This window comes from Anser brachyrhynchus (genome assembly GCF_964034855.1).
Source record: "Anser brachyrhynchus genome assembly, chromosome: 2".
Lineage (NCBI taxonomy): Eukaryota > Metazoa > Chordata > Aves > Anseriformes > Anatidae > Anser > Anser brachyrhynchus.
Window position 1 is genome coordinate 92,427,783 of NC_137695.1, and position 15,781 is coordinate 92,443,563.

The following is a 15,781-nucleotide window of genomic DNA, read 5'->3' on the forward strand; positions in this document are numbered from 1 at the left end:
AGAAGGACAGTTCTAATCATCACATCACTTGATGGAAAAACTGAGAGAATCTAGATTTAATATTGAGTTAATAATAACCAAGGGTGGAAATCATAAGATCAAACAAAGGTAGTCTAGAGACCCCCACATGAAAGAGCAAACTATCAGAGTTTGAGAACTCGATCTCCCGAAAACCCAAGGGTCTCCTGATAATTAGCAAAATCCACCGTCTTTCTAGACCCACAAATAAGAAACCAGGGAGACGATAAAAGTTTACCCATACCATAACTATGGAGTTAATCCACAAGCCAGAATGTTAGTCAAAAAATTTTAACAAGCATCAGAGGTGCTGTGATAAAGCTTTCCTGGTGCACATACAGCTAGAATTATGTGTAAAAACTAGAAACCATCCTATCCTACAAACAAGAACACGAAAGCCAACCAAGACGACTTGTGCTCACTGGGTTGCTGCAAAGACTCCTTTCTTTCCTAAAGCAAATATGGACTAACACAGTCGGAAATAATAACGTGGTGATAAGGCAAGCTGTACTTTAGCATGTGCTAGCTGATCTTCAACTTGACCAAAGTACAACCTGCTTTATCGGCAGAGTGGACATTTTGAATATGCTATTTAGAACATTAGCAACACATGCACGAAGATATCCTCTTCCAGACAAACGACTACAGCACTGATGCAATTCCAGCAATCAAAAAAAATTCTTCCAAGTGCTTAACTTCAGGTGCACATCCAAGTTTGCCTTCGAAAGTTGTACCTCTACTTGTACCATCTGAGTTCAAGAGGTGCAGATCTTTCCATCTATAACATGCAAAAATGTAAATAAATAAATGAGGGAAAACATTTTATACTAACGCAGAGATTGAAATAGAAGCTAACCAGATGTTCATCCAATACGTGGGATAAAAATATTGTGCTTAAAAAAAATTAAATTAAAAAGCAAACCCCAGAGATCAGGCTTTTGAACAATTAGGGCTAAGCTCTGGGAGATGTCCAGGATCGAAGGACAGGATCCATATTCACAACTGCAGGCAAAACAGCGCAACTGCTACAGTACAAAACCCCACGCACATGCAAGTCACAGCTCACACTCCCAACTTCGATTCATAAAATGCGTCACTCCACAGAGTGTAACTGCATCCCATAGCTTGCCAGGGAAATAGCCGTGGTTACTCATCGCACTTGGGTGTTACGACCCGCTTGCTTTCCACAGAACCACGCACAGGGCTGAGACCTCGCCTGGGGGCGGAGGGAGAGGGCAGCGGGAAATAGGGAATGAGATGGCAAATTGTAACCCCTCTAATGCTTCCAAGTGCGAAATAATACATTGTGCAACGTCATACTGAAATACTTTGCTCTTGGATTTCAGTTACCTATAGCTGCTCTTTTACAAAAGTCTTGTTTAGGTTAAAAAGAAATCTCCTGGTTAACAGTGCAAATAACAAATAAGAGACTTAAAAAGGAGGTTTTTGTTCCTTGATAATAAACAAACAAACAAACAAAAAAGTAGCTTTACTTTGTGCACATGGCATGTTTTGCTTGATATTTCTAACACCACTGAGGCATCCAGCCTTTGTTAGTACTACTAGCTTCTGGCAGAGTCACTAAAATTAAAGCTGCTACCAAACCATTGGAACACTATTTGCCAACTATGAAGGCTGAAGTATTTTATCATTCTACACCGATTTTACCACTTGTCTTTCAGAAAGTGAAAAACACCAATGAAACACTTGAATATTTGTCCACCGAACCATTTCAGAAATACAGCATTTTAGCTTGTTTGAAAGTCTCTGAACTCAGAGGAAGAGCACGTTGTTTCATATTACACGAAAATAGAAGAGCAAAGGAGAGTTAGAACCACCTTCTGTACATCCAATTTTGTCTTGCAGAAAACTTAACATACTGATTTTTCACTTCCATGAAACACCTTCAAACCTCTTGTAAAACTTTCTGCCCTCTTTGATAATACATGTACAGAGATGAATTAACAAGATTCTTCTGAGGAAAGGCTGAGAGAGCTGGGCTTACTATCTTAATACCAAACAGTATTGATTAAGAATGATTATCTATCCAGCTTTATAATGCACAGACCACCAACTTAAATTATGACGATAAAAGCTGATTGTTGATAAAGATGATAGAAAGTAGGTGGCTGTGTCAACAGTAAACTACATTACCCCTTGAAACATACTTAATCGATCCACACAAGCAGACCTATGACATACTACTTTGGCTGTATTTCTACTCTTTAATTTAAGGAATAATATCTGTCATGCTTTTGGCAAAGCAGCACCTTTCAAACTGTCCTGAATTCCTTCTACTAGTAAACTGGTGATAACCGTTTAGCTTGAAGAGCTCCTCCAAATTCCAGGTTCTCAAAAAGTTTCCTCAGCAGAGCTTTTAGTCATACTTCACAGCCTGGGATGCTCTCTCTCTTTAAAATACGCTATTGTAAGCTCTTGTATGAAATCTAAATTTACCAAGAGAGGGAAATGATTAAATTATAGCCAACATGCGATATTAACGTATATCTGCACCACACATAAGTTTTGTTGTTTCTTGTGGCCTGTAAAACTCCACTACATGTCTACTGTTCTTTAATCTTCCTGTTGAAGAGAGATTTGGGGAATGGGATCAGGGAGAACCTAATCACAGGAATGATCAGATCAGCCCAGTCCTTCTGATCTTCATTTCAAACAGGATAGGATAACTATGGCTGGCTTCAGACTGCAGAGATCCACCACGCTCCTCATTCAGTGCTATGCTCTCCTGTTAAACCAACAGTGAAGACTCTTTTACAGGACTGTATTTGATAAAATGAAGTTGTTGCTACCAGACATGAAGCGTGAAGATACAAGATAGCAAGGCCGTGCACAAACAGAAGAATGTCCTAGAACTATGGACACACGCTAACGAAAGCCTGAAGAACTGTCAGAGCGGTGAACAGCACAGATACTATCCACCTCTTTTCCAATTTTTTTCTGGAATGCTTTAAAAATACCTCATGTCTCACTGAGGAGTGCCAAATGGAGAACTTGCATTCCAAATATATGTCCAGAACTCAGATTCTGCATAGACTTCTTAAACTTGTAAGCCAAAAGCACGTGGGACACAGGATGAAAAGAAGATCAGCAGCGCACTGAGTGCTTGCAGCATCACAGAGAATCGCAGAATGACTGAGGTTGACAGGGACCTCTGGAGACACCTGGTCCAATGCCCTTCCTCAAGCAGGGCCACCTAGAGCCAGTTGACCAGAACCATGTCCAGGTGGCTTCCGAACATCTCCGATGAGGAGACTCCACAACTTCTCTGGGCAACCTGTGCCAGTGCTCTGACACCCGCACAGCAAAGTGCTTCCTCACCTTCAGAGGGAACCTCCTGCGTCCCCATTTGTGCCCGTTGCCTCTTGTCCTGAGGGTGGGCACCACTGAAAGCAGCATGGCTCCACGTTCATTGCACCCTCCCTTCACATGTTTATAGCCATTGAGGAGATTCCCTCCAAATCTCCTCTTTCACAGGCTAAATGGTCCCAGCTCTCTTGGCCCTTCCTCACAGGAGAAGTCCTCCAGGCCCTTCAACAGCTCTGTGGCCCTACCATGGCCTCTCCATGTCCATGTCTCTGCTGTACTGGGGGCCCAGAACTGGACACCATACTCCAGGTGTGGCCTCATCAATGCTAAGTAAGGGTTTTAACTTCTTCTTCAATCTCCCTGGTCCAGCAGACAGGAACCCTTTGTTTCTATTACTCATTTGCAATGTTCAGAAATCTAAAACATAAGAACGAGCATATATGCGTGACCAGGCTTCTGCAGAGCTCAAGCCACTGAATTAGGTAAAGAAGCACCCCCATTTTCCTCATGGAGACGACTCTTCAAGATTTTGAATGCAGTTTGCCAACAGGTAGAAAGTAAAACTAAAACCAGAAAGCTTCATAAAGCGAGCTATTGGAGGATGTTTCATCTACTATCTGATTTCCTATCGTTTTGTGAAATACTTTGTGTGCAAGGATATGAAAGGAGGGAAGAAAGAAATTGAATACAAAGTCCTATACAGGACACATGACTGAGTTTCATATTACAACACTAATAATAGAAGTAAGAACTCCCTGTAAGGTTCAGTACATGCTGATATGAAGCCAACAGTATCTTAGGGTATGGGGAGATTAAATTATCTCAAGATAAGTCAGGATGAAACTTGCAGCACATCTGTTACTCCACTCCAATGCCTCTGCGCCTGCTCCTTCCCCTCAGCAGACACCTCAACAGAAAAGATTAACCTACCTCTCATTAATTCCCACTTGTCATGAGTTAAGTCTGTACACACCTTCTGATTTTTTTAGGCCTTGATAAGAAGAAACACCACAGCTAATGAAAAGCATCCAAATCCAAAACAAAACTGCAGGCAGTGTTTCTGGCTGATGCTGACACTTCCACGTAGCTTGGATTAGGCTGCCTAAGCCCTGCCTTTCCTGTGGGCTTAAGACACAGCCCCAGTTCAGAATTATCTGTTGATTAATTCAGGTAGCTTCCTACATGAGAAATGTTCCATGCTCTAGCCCAAGGCTGCCAATGCACCCATCACTGGCCAACACTCCAGAGCTACAGATTTTCGTCACAAGTTAGGCAACTGCAAGCTGGATGCTCTAGTGCTCATCGCTGTTGTGCCAAAGCCCCTTTTATCAGCTGACCAGATGCACTTGACACAGTGGAGTGAAACATACACATATCTGCTGGCAGCCTGTGTGCAGCAGTATAAAGAGAAACCCCTACTACAAAATAACACTAACACACTGAAGAATTAAAATAAATTACAGCGTAGCACGCTAGCTGCTGTAGTTCTGTGCAAGTAACTGGACATTGTACTCTCTTACTGCTCCATTTTAGTGCAAACTTTTCAGTAGATGACCATATCTCTTGCCCAGTCCTCGTCTGCGAAGCTGTGAAGCTCACAGAATTTTCTTCATTCCAGAAAACATGCTGCAAGGTTCCTACAAAACTCACAACAGGCACTTCAAATAGCAAAGCTGATAACTGCATATACTGGGTCCTCCTCACCCATTAATGTTCCATTTCCTTTTAACTTCTTGATATGTAATGAATAAATAGTCCTACGTGTCTATGCCAGCATAGCAAACATCATTTGTGCACACACAGAATGACAAAAGAGAAGAGTTGCTCACCATACCTGCATTTGGTCCACCTTGCAGAATTTAACATTCACGGCTTCTGTACGCAACCCTTGCACCATTGTGCCTACGTAAGGTTGCTCTTTCAGTGTCTGTGCAAAGCTGTTTACCCATCAATACAGAAAGTAGGTCATAGCTTAGAAACGTACAGACAACCGTTTCTCCTACAGTTTTGATTATTAAGAAAAACCATCGAAGATCTTCAGAAATTATCTGCTGTTTCAGATCACTGGAGTGGATGAAAACAAGATCTACCACGTGGCAAGTAACGAACACATGGAAAGGGATGTTACCACCACACTAGCTGTTTTGTTATCATCTTTAGCAGTAAGCATCGTTACTGACACACCAATAAAACACACCGATAATATACGAAGCTTCCTGTATATGCTGTAAAATTACAAGTAACTGTAGTCTTATGCCAGTCTTAATTTGCACTAAAAGTATTTTGGAGGCTTAGGGGCAAAGAGTAATTACTGTGAAGTACAACATATCACTGTGATATTACCCAAAATTTCAATTCTGAAACCATGAGCCCAGTCTCAGAATGCGTATAAAACGTGATAAAGGACACGTAATAAACGCGAGTTATATCACAGGGGGCGATGACAAGTGTTAAGAGTTTCTCCAGGAAACTGTTGCCAGCAATATTCCAGCACTTTACGAAACAAAATTAATCTTATCCAAGCCACTTGTTTCTTCAAACGAGCTCCCGTTAAGCGTGTTTAGAAATACCAGGAGCACTGAGTTTTCTTTTTAAGAACTAAAAAGCAGAGACACGTTCAATGCTTGTCACCTGCCCATCAAGCCCTTCTTGCCACACGACAGCGCCAGAGGATGTCAGCAATATAAAAAATTTAGTATTTGTGTTTCGGTAGCGAGTTTTTCCAGATACGGTGATTAAGCAAACCTTTCCTCTAACGGTTCCCTTTAGGATCAAAACCACCCAGGTAATAAGGATAATTTGCTGCTTCTACTGATCGGTGCCGGATTACTTTTTTTTTTTTTCCCAAGCGCAGCTCCGCTCCAGAGCGAGTGCAAAGGCACAGTTACTCTCCGCAAAAAGATTAAGTTACTTGCACATAACTTTTCTCCCCAAGAGCAGACCAAATCGGTACTTCCCCAATACCTGCTCCCACCAAGCCGTGCTCAGCGGGCCGAGCAGCAGTCCCCGCACTGTGTCACCGAAGCCACCGCTTTGTCCCGGTCCCCGTCGCACGGGTGTTAGGGCAGTAACACCTCGCACAGAAACAAAAGAATATAAAGAAGAAAACCCCCCAAAAGCGGCTGCTTTGCACGGCGAGGAGCACCAGAGCCGGCTCCCGAGCCCAGCACCCGCAGCACGCCCCGGGCACGGGCTCCCCGCCGCCGACCCTCGGGCAGGGCAGGGCAGCTCCGGGAGCCGCGGCCGAGCCCCTGCCGGCCCTCGGAGGGGCCGGGGACGCCCGAAGCAGGCAGGAGGGGACAGCGCCCGCCCTGCCCTGCCCTGCCCTGCCCTGCCGGAGGCGCCCCGGCGGCGCCAGCCAGCCCTCCCCGCAGCCCGCCTTCCGCCCGCCCCGCCCGGTACCTGCCGCCCGCCGCCGCCCGGCTCGCTGAGGGGGCGCCGAAGGCCGCCGGTGAGGCCCCCGAGTCCAGGCGAGCAGGTGCGGACAGCCCGGCACCGAGCCTCCGCCGCTGCCACCGCCGCCACCGCCGGCTCCTGCGCGGGGCGGAGCGGGGCGGAGCGGGGCCCGGAGGGGCCCGGGGGGGCCGGGGCGGCCGCCCGCTGCCGCCGCCTAGCGGGAGCAGGGCGGCCCGGCGGCACCGGGTGCTGCTCCTCCGGGGAAGAGGCTTGGGGAAACTTCCAGGCGCTCGCCCTTGCCCTCGTGGCAGGGCTGGGGTGAAGTGATGAGGCACCGCAGAGCTGACCCCAAAATGCGCGTGGCCCCGGCCCTCGCTGTTAACGCACCTGCAGGGTGCTCTGTGCAAGAGGCAGCACCAGAGAAAACCAGCGGTGTGCCAGAGAAAAGCGTTATCTGACTGCCCCTGTACATCCCTGTACTGTTCCAAATTCCAAAATTTCCCTTCCCAGGGTATACATTCACCTGCGATGGAGGTGTGGTTTTCCAAAATGCAACGTAGCTGTTGCAACCTGCTGGCCCTGCGCTGCCTATTCAGCCAGCTGGGGAGACCTCATCAATGTGTATAAATGTCTGAGAGAAGGGTGTTGAGAGGATGGAGCCGGTCTCTTTTCAGTTGTGCCCAGTGACAGGACGAGAAGCAACGGGCACAAACTGAAGCACAGGAGGTTCTGGCTGAATATAAGGGAATTTCTTTACTACGGGGGTGACAGAGCACTGGCACAGGCTGCCCAGAGAGGCTGTGGGGTCTCCTTCTCTGAAGATACACAAAACCCGCCTGGATGCCGTCCTGCGCAGTGTGCTCTAGGTGATCCTGCTCGGCAGGGGGGTTGGATTAGATGATCTCCAGAGGTCCCTGCCAACCTCGGCCATTCTGTGGTTCTGTGATTCTGTGATTCCCCTTATGCCACTTTGCTGGCCAGTTTGGATGAAGAAACTTGAAGGTAGAACACCCCAATGAAGTGAAGGCAGGAGAACGGGACCCTAAGCAGGAGTAAGTTCATTTGTTAACTCCCTGACATCCCTCTAGGGTGTAAGTGTTCAGCTTGAGAATGGCAGGGTTTGCAAAGAAGCCCATCCCAGACCAGCCCGTTGGGTCAGCATGTTTCCAGCAGAACCTCACGTCTGCCACGGAGGGCTGGAGCCCTCCGACACTTTGCATGTCGTGGAAGGAAGTTAAACTTCCTTTAAACTGATACTTTGCATATTGCAAACAGGCAAAGTACTTTGTAAACAGTAGTCATCACCTCCTCCTTTAGGGGGAATGCAATAAAATGTTCAATTTAACAGATAAACGCAGCTAACAAGTGGGCAAAGGCCAGGCTGCTGCTCTCTGTAATAAAGGTTACTGCATCTCACCCTCCAAATAGTCCCATGTAAATCTAAGAGCATACATTTAGTGGCATGATAGCTAATACTTTCTGACTAATCATAGTTATAAATTATGATCATGATTAATTATAGAGATGAAATATCTTAAGCATTCAATCTACTTATAAAATACCTGTGTTTTCAGTAGCACTAACACTGTACAGCTAGACAGTTACTTCATTGCAACATCAGAAATTACACTGCTGTACCTGGAAGAAAGTAAATGATCGCAGTCTCCCTGTATGTTAAAACTGCTACCTGTGGTATCAAGTACAGTCAGGCCTACCAGTGAGTAAGAGCATCGCCCACAGGTTTAATGGGAACAAACAACAGCTTTCTATTACACACAATTACTTACGGGTATAAAACTGTTCTTGGAAAGCACGTTCCCAAATTTCTCAGTGGTATGGAAAGGCAGAGAGTCCTATATATATTAAGAGCAAAGACAAGAAGAAGGAATGCAGAAGCTGTGACTTCTGCACACAGGTTGCTGTAGGAGCAATAATGAATTTGTCCCAACAGCAGATGATCTCTACCACCACATGTGATGTCACCTAAGAACAAAATGTCTGTTTCAAGAACACATTTGTCTGTGCATCCTCTATTGTTAAAAAAGTGCTAAATTAGATTAAATTTAATACAAATCCATTACCTGTAGTTCTTTTTCCTACCACACAATCAACAAACGTGGAAAAATTTCTAATTGCATGAAAATCATAGAATCAGAGAATCATTACGGTTGGAAAAGACCTCCAAGATCATCTGGTCCAACCATCCTACTACCACCAATATCACCCACTAAGCCATGTCCCTAATAACTGCCTAAGATAAAGATTGTCTATTAATTTCACCTCTCACAGCAGAGCCATTATATTCTGTAATTACATAAGCACTGTTTTTTTCAGGATCACCTCCCATTCACTGCATGTCTCAACAGCTGCCTTCACTGCACGTGTTAACACCTACGAACCGGATGGCTACTCTTTCTGCTGAGCAGCCCACTGAAGATACCTAGGAGACGGTTTTAAAAATCACTCTTCCTGCATGTGTTTATTCTCTGAACACTTATTTAAATAAAAAAACAAAACCTGAATCTCTATTCAGTTTACTCCTGGAAGGAATGGGCCGAGTCACCGATCCAAGGGACAAAGTCCTGCTGCAGTGACTTAGCAGCATCTCCCAGAAGTGCTGTGGCAACAGCAGCTGTGCAGCTACCTGCTGAATGGGGCCAGGGACCTCATACTGATGAAAACTCGGTAAGGAAAAAAATTGTGGGTAGTGTTACTTTTGATTCAAGTTCTCCAGTTAGGTCCACCACATGGCTGCACCTGCATTTGTGGCGATGTGAGGAAAAAAGGTGTAGCGCAGTAAAAAGCTGAGGCAGAAAAGAAGGCTGAGCAGCATAGCTGGGTTATGCCACCCGTCAGAGAGTTCATGAAACCATGGCCTCATTTCACAGCTTAGACTGGCTTTCTTTTCTCAGTGTCAGTAGCTGGGGAAAGTAGAGCAGGAAAAAGTCCTGATCACTGCTGGGGCATGACTTAGGTGGAAGTGAATCCCAGAGCATGTTTTAAGAGGTGTATAAAATGATTCTGCTACATGTAGTATCCAATTTTGGACAACCTAAAGGGGAAGAAATAAGAGTAAGTGATTTAGAAAAGAAGGCTAGTGAGGAAAATTTAAAGATCTGGACAGGATAGGGATGGGCACAAGAAAACAAAACAACTGTCTTTGGTTATCTACAGCACATGAGCAGGGCACTGGTACAGTATTCTCCATGACCACTGGGATTGGGATGTAGTGCAAGCAGCTTCATTCACAGCAAAGCAGATTACAATTCCATGTTAGAAGAAGTCTTACTAGATATAAACCAAGCTAGATGGGCAAACGGCAGAACCTCTTTCATGTCATGTTTTACGTACAGCTTAATTAAACATCCTGTATCTAAGGTCTGAGTCTATATTAGAACCAAGTAGGAAAAAAAAAAAGGACTGCATGAAGCCTCTTTCAACCCATGTCCATTGTTTGTATGGCCTGTGGAGGCAAAGTCCTTTAGACTTTAGGCTTGTGTTGTCAAACCCAGGAAGCCTCTCCAGAGTAAGTAAATATATATATATGTTTACAAACATACATACATACATATAGATACAGATTTGCAGAAGCTAATCAGCCAAATTTTAAAGAATTTCCTTTAGATCAGCAAAAGACTCCTTGCTATCCGAATCATGGTCATGCTAAAGCCTCTCAATAGATACTTATGAAGAGGGGGGTTGTTTGGTTTTAGATAGTAGTTCTTTATCCTAACTCTTTTCCTGGAAAAGGCTGTGGCTTACACTTGCTTGAACTCTTCAGCCTAAGGCAGAAGCTCATGATGGGAAACTTCATCCTAAATAATTAAACTCTGGAGTAGCTGTGACTGAAATAGGGTCTTTTTAAGGAAAATGTTAGGCAATCCAAGTTCTGGACATTACGGTCACGTCTGCCTTATAGATACATCTGCAGTATGCATGCACAGGTTAAGCTTCAGTCCGGTCACAGAGGCACTCAGGTTCTAACAGCTGTCCTTATCTCAACTTTAGGAGATAGATACCTTTTGAAGTCTCAGTCTTTTCCAAGCATATACACTAACAGTGAGCTTTCCAAAAAAACCTTAAGTGACTTAAGGTAAGTTCCCACAATCGCCAAAATGCCAGCTTGAGACAATACAGACTAGCAGTATATACATAGGCAGGGAGTATTGCTCAGCAATTAGGCAGTAACTCGTCTGGCCAAAGTAATTTACATGCTTGCCAGGTCTTTGTGGATGTTATCCTGCTCCCTCACTTCAGCCGAGACTGTCAAATGTGCCTGCATTAGCTTACAGGCACATATGAAGCAAGTCATGTTGTGTGCTGATTCATGAACTGTGCATCATGAAAGATTGCCTGAGCAAACAGAAGAGTACGTGAAAACACAGACACTGGGGGTGTACCTACAATGTTTCGCTTAGTCCTAAACAGTGAAAATGCTCCAGACTGTAAAGAAATATATCTCTAAGGGAAACAGTGAAAGCACAATCAACTCAACCATTTAAACTTAAGCAGAACATTGCAGATTAAAATATATTGCTGGGAAATTTCTCTTGGGTGTGCACATACAAAAAAGTAAGTGATCACTTTTATCTCCACTTTATCTGATCAGTAATATGACAAATACGTATTTACATGACTATTAGCCTTTCTGTCACTGAGAAGCGTACATCTCGAATTATCTTTTTGGCTTGCTATTCCTTTACTCCACCTTATGGCCACTCTGTGATTTCCTGTTACCAGTAATATGTAATTATTCTGAAGACATTGCTTTAACCCGTATATTTTTCTTGCATTCACCTGTAACAGTATTTCCCTACTTCAGGTTATATATTTTTAATCTTAAAAAATTGCAATTCATAGGACAGAAGTGTCAGATAATTTTTGCTTTGTCTAAAATTTGCAAATGTTTTACATTTGGCAATTAATCATGAAAAGCATATTTAAATGGCTCTTATGTAAATGAATATAGTTTATATATACAGCTGCACCAGAGAAACAATGTAGCCCTATGCTAATTTTCTGTAAAAGGTATTTTGTTTCTTTCAAAATTACCACTCCTTAAAGTACAGCAGGAGCCCATTTTAGGTTCTGTATCATTTTGAATCATTTAGGTTCTTGTATCATTTGAATTTGAGATGGAACATTGCAGAAAGCTGCCTTAATTGAAGTTTGAAAGATACGGGATTGAGCCTTTAGGGAGTGTTGGGCACTTTTCTCGTCATTCTGGTTGATCGATTTGCATGATGTAGGTGGGGAATGTTGTTGATCTGGCTGTCCATTTTAATTTTGGACTAGTCGTGTCAGCTTTAATGTGAAGTACGAGCTCAGCTTTAAAGGGAGGGACAAGTATGTCAGCTTTGGAATAGACACTGTGCTGCAGACCAAAGTAAAACAGCACTATTTACACTCTTTTGAAAAGCCTGATATTTAAGTGAACTCAGAACATTGTAAGCTGCAATACTTTGTCCTTGTTCTCCTGTATTGAATAATTCCCTTCTCTTTATTTGGTTTCCTGGTTCACGTGTATATAAACAAGCTGGATAAATGTCTTTAAACTTAACACAGGTCCCTTACCTAATTCCTTGGGAAATGCTGCTCTGAATTTAGCAGACAACCAACAAGCCTTAATGAGGAGACTTGATGTGTCCCCTAGAGGGAAAAAAAAAACCTAAATCTTATTTTAGCATTCTGATTTACATGGCAAAGTATGCCAAACCTAACTTGGGTGCCATCAGATCACCGTGCTTTGCTGCTGCTTGATTTCCCATCAAATCATTCCATTTAAGAGGAGTTGAATCAGTCTCCTAATTTGTTACATGCACATTTACTGTAATAAGGCTTTCTTTAGAAAAGCAAAAGCAAAACAACTCCACACTTGCTATTTTCCTGAGTGCCCAGAGAGTTTAACTGGGCAACTGTTCTTGCTGCATTGCCAGCAATGCTGTTGTGACCATCGTGAAAACCAAAAGCACCTTCCAACAGATGGCTTATAGACCAACTAATGACACGAGAGTTTCTGTGTTATTTGGCATCCTACATAAACGGCACAAATAGCCTTCCTTTGCCTGTGTTATCATACAGCAGTGTTCATTAATGCTTTCAGAAATGGAAAAAAAATCAGCTCCCTCTTCCCACCCGCTCTCCACCCCCGACAAGGAAACCATATGTTTCAGGAGATTAGTAATAGAGCAGCTTCTTTCGGAACATCACAAGTAATGGAAAGAAAAAAAAATCACGTAACTATATTTCTTCTAAGAGGTTGTTAATGAAATGTGCAAATGCCTCAGCGTTTTCCTATTCAGCACATTCCAGTCCAGCAGCACACAGGGTTATCGTGCACCCGAGGGGAGAAGCCCTAAAGAATTAGGTCTAGAGTCTGGGGATCAGAAGGCAAGAGCTTGTCTACATTAATTGATTTCCAGACTAGTATTATAAAAATCTATACAGTGAAAATATTAATGAGGTCCTGTTTTGGAAGGAGAAGTTCTCAGTTTAGCTATAAGCTTTCAGCAACTATGTAGAGTTGTATTCCGGGTATTCAAAGGTGTAAAGCAACTGGAGAGGTTTTCTTGCTACGAGCCATCCAAAGATACCTTGTATTTTTCTGACATGACTGTCTGGCTCTATATGTTGTGACACGCACAAAAAGCAGTCTGTGTCAAAGGACTCGACAGCTGGATGTTGTAGCACTGAACTTCCAGATCCCCACCTCTGGAGCAATACCAGGACTCCCACAGGCAGCTTTTGGGCTGTTTCAATAGAGTACACAGGAGACATTTTCCAGCTCGTGTCATGCTGGAAAGCTGCCAGCACGCTGAACTGAGAATGCTTAGTCAACATATTCAGCAGAGAGATGCCGATGCCAGCGGTGGAAGTGCTACGTACGTGGATACCTGCTAAGTCTCACATCTCAGCCCCAGGTGCTCCAGGGAGGCACCTCTGTCCACTCGGGATGTATTTATTTCCCGGAAGCGTGCCCTTGAACACAAATAGGATTGATGTGCCATACTTCTGGGTTCTAATTAGGTTCACCTACTTCTTGAGTCGAGGTTTCATAGCCCTACTCGTGCAGATATGAGTGACTGCAGGAGTGCAAATCAAGGTACGTAGAGACAGCGTTATCAAAATCAGGCAGTCTGGTTAGCTGCCATGCAAACACTAAGGGTTATAATGCAGGAGTTTTAAATTTAGTCCAAGTCTCACTCTCTCTAATCTTTCTGAAAACCCACATTGTATCTGGCCTTACATGCCTTTCATACTTAACCTGACTTATCGTGGTCTGAAACTCTGTGAGGGCTATTGTCATTCCTTGGATTGCACACATAGAAGAGAAGCATTAAAAGAGAACATGCGGCTTGCAGAGACATGCAACCACAAATTGGGAAATATCAGTGTTAGAATCACTCACAGATTTATAATTCTGCTCTCCTGGAATAGATACCAATTATAGGGTCACATTAAATATTTCCCAGTTCTCCAATATATTTTCCTGAGAGGATGAACATCACACAAAACATTTATATACTGGTTTCTTTCTACTGGAGAGGATTACATGGGTTTGAGTACAAATTTAGACTATCGGGTAAAAATCATTTAAAAAAATGATGCAAAGCATATACTGGAAGGTTTTCTTTCCTTTTTTTTTTTGTTATGGTTTTTGTTTGTTTTCCTGAAATTCAAGACCACAGAATAAGTTTGTGGATATTTTTCATCATACTTGTCCATACATTTTACAAAAGCTCTTACTTGTCCTCTCCCCACATTTGCCCACCTGCATATTTTGGTAGCGCAGCACAATATTACTTACCATTGTCAATCACTTACAGCCCCAACTTATGCTTTTTGCAGGATTAATTAGGGAAAATTGGTGCTGTGCTAAGAAAAGACTTTTTAGTACAGTTTCTGAAAGCAAAAAATAGTAAGGAAGGGGAAAGGGATTTTTTCAGCTCAAAGTTTTTTGTTCTGGTGCAAGAAAAAGTAAGGGCCTCAAGGGACTGAATTTTGGAGGATATAGATTGGAGTGCCACATACTCTTTGTCACAAAAGTATCTCTAGAGGTATTCTTTAACCCTTCTAAAATACTGGCCAGTTTTGGCTTGCTCATCTTTACTCTGCCATGAATGTTTCTATTTCCTTTTTCTACAAAGTGGGCCAAGGGAAGGAAGCACTTTGCTGCCATTTTGCACTCCTAGGTCCATACTTTGGATCCTCAGATTGATCATTCCTTTCCAGAGTAAGAAGATTTATTGTCCATGTCTTGACACTGCAGTCCCAAACCCTCATTCCTGATTACTCCAAGCAGAGCAAGACATTCCCCAGAGTGGTCAGGTACCCAAGAAACATTTTTTTTAATTGCTTCAGTTAGAGAAAGAAGCCAGTCAGTGTTTTCTACTTTCCCAGTCGAGGATCAAATGCAGCATTTCTAGACTAAACCTGTGGTAAGGGTGACATCTAACAGCTCTGCAATCCCCAGGGTGGTGGGGGAGGTTTTTGCTGGTCTTTGAAGGATCACATACAGATGTTTTGCTGTTCTTAAAGTCAGGGAGTCTAGGAAGTAAGCAGGTTTTGGAATGCCACTGGCAATCAAGCCTTGCTAGGAACTGCAGTTTTCAGTGCTCAGACACCTGTGTTTCCTGTGTGGCGCTAGCTTGCCAATCTGAGCAGTTTGGGTAGCTTTGGCTAACTACCTCAGGCTTTGTTTCTGTAAATAAACCTGTGTATAGCACCATCACATGTTCTCCCTTTCGTGCCTTCCACTCCGTATGGGACTTTTATAATGCTAGAATTACAAATATGACTTCACCGCCACACTTCCGCTGGTAACATTACTCTCTCTGTAAAGCCCGATAGATAGCTAACAAAACTGTTTTCAAAGCAGAGCTGATCTCATTGCTGATGCTTATGCATAAAGATGTTTTGTCATGATAAGGCTGTATAAACTGATGTGTTTGTTATTGAAACATATCTTAAGTTTTCATATCTATTCAAAAGAGAAAAGAAAGAATAGAAAGAAAAGAAATGAAAGAAATGAAAAGAAATG

The 15,781-nt window shown here is 43.2% G+C and overlaps 1 protein-coding gene across 6 annotated transcripts in view; it reads right to left on the bottom strand.

Moving 5' to 3' along the window:
* Positions 1–15,781, bottom strand: part of PTPN3 (protein tyrosine phosphatase non-receptor type 3) — a 167,352-nt gene that overhangs the window by 121,506 nt on the left and 30,065 nt on the right. For 2 of the 6 annotated variants that reach the window (XM_080583041.1, XM_080583039.1), the window contains exon 1: positions 6,748–6,905. The exons of 2 other annotated variants lie outside the window; for them this stretch is intronic. The gene's annotated coding sequence lies outside the window, so the exon portion shown is untranslated. Of the gene's footprint in view, positions 1–6,309; positions 6,420–6,747; positions 6,906–15,781 lie in introns of those variants that run through there. 2 more of the 6 variants (XM_080583040.1, XM_080583042.1) reach the window with 2 other exon arrangements.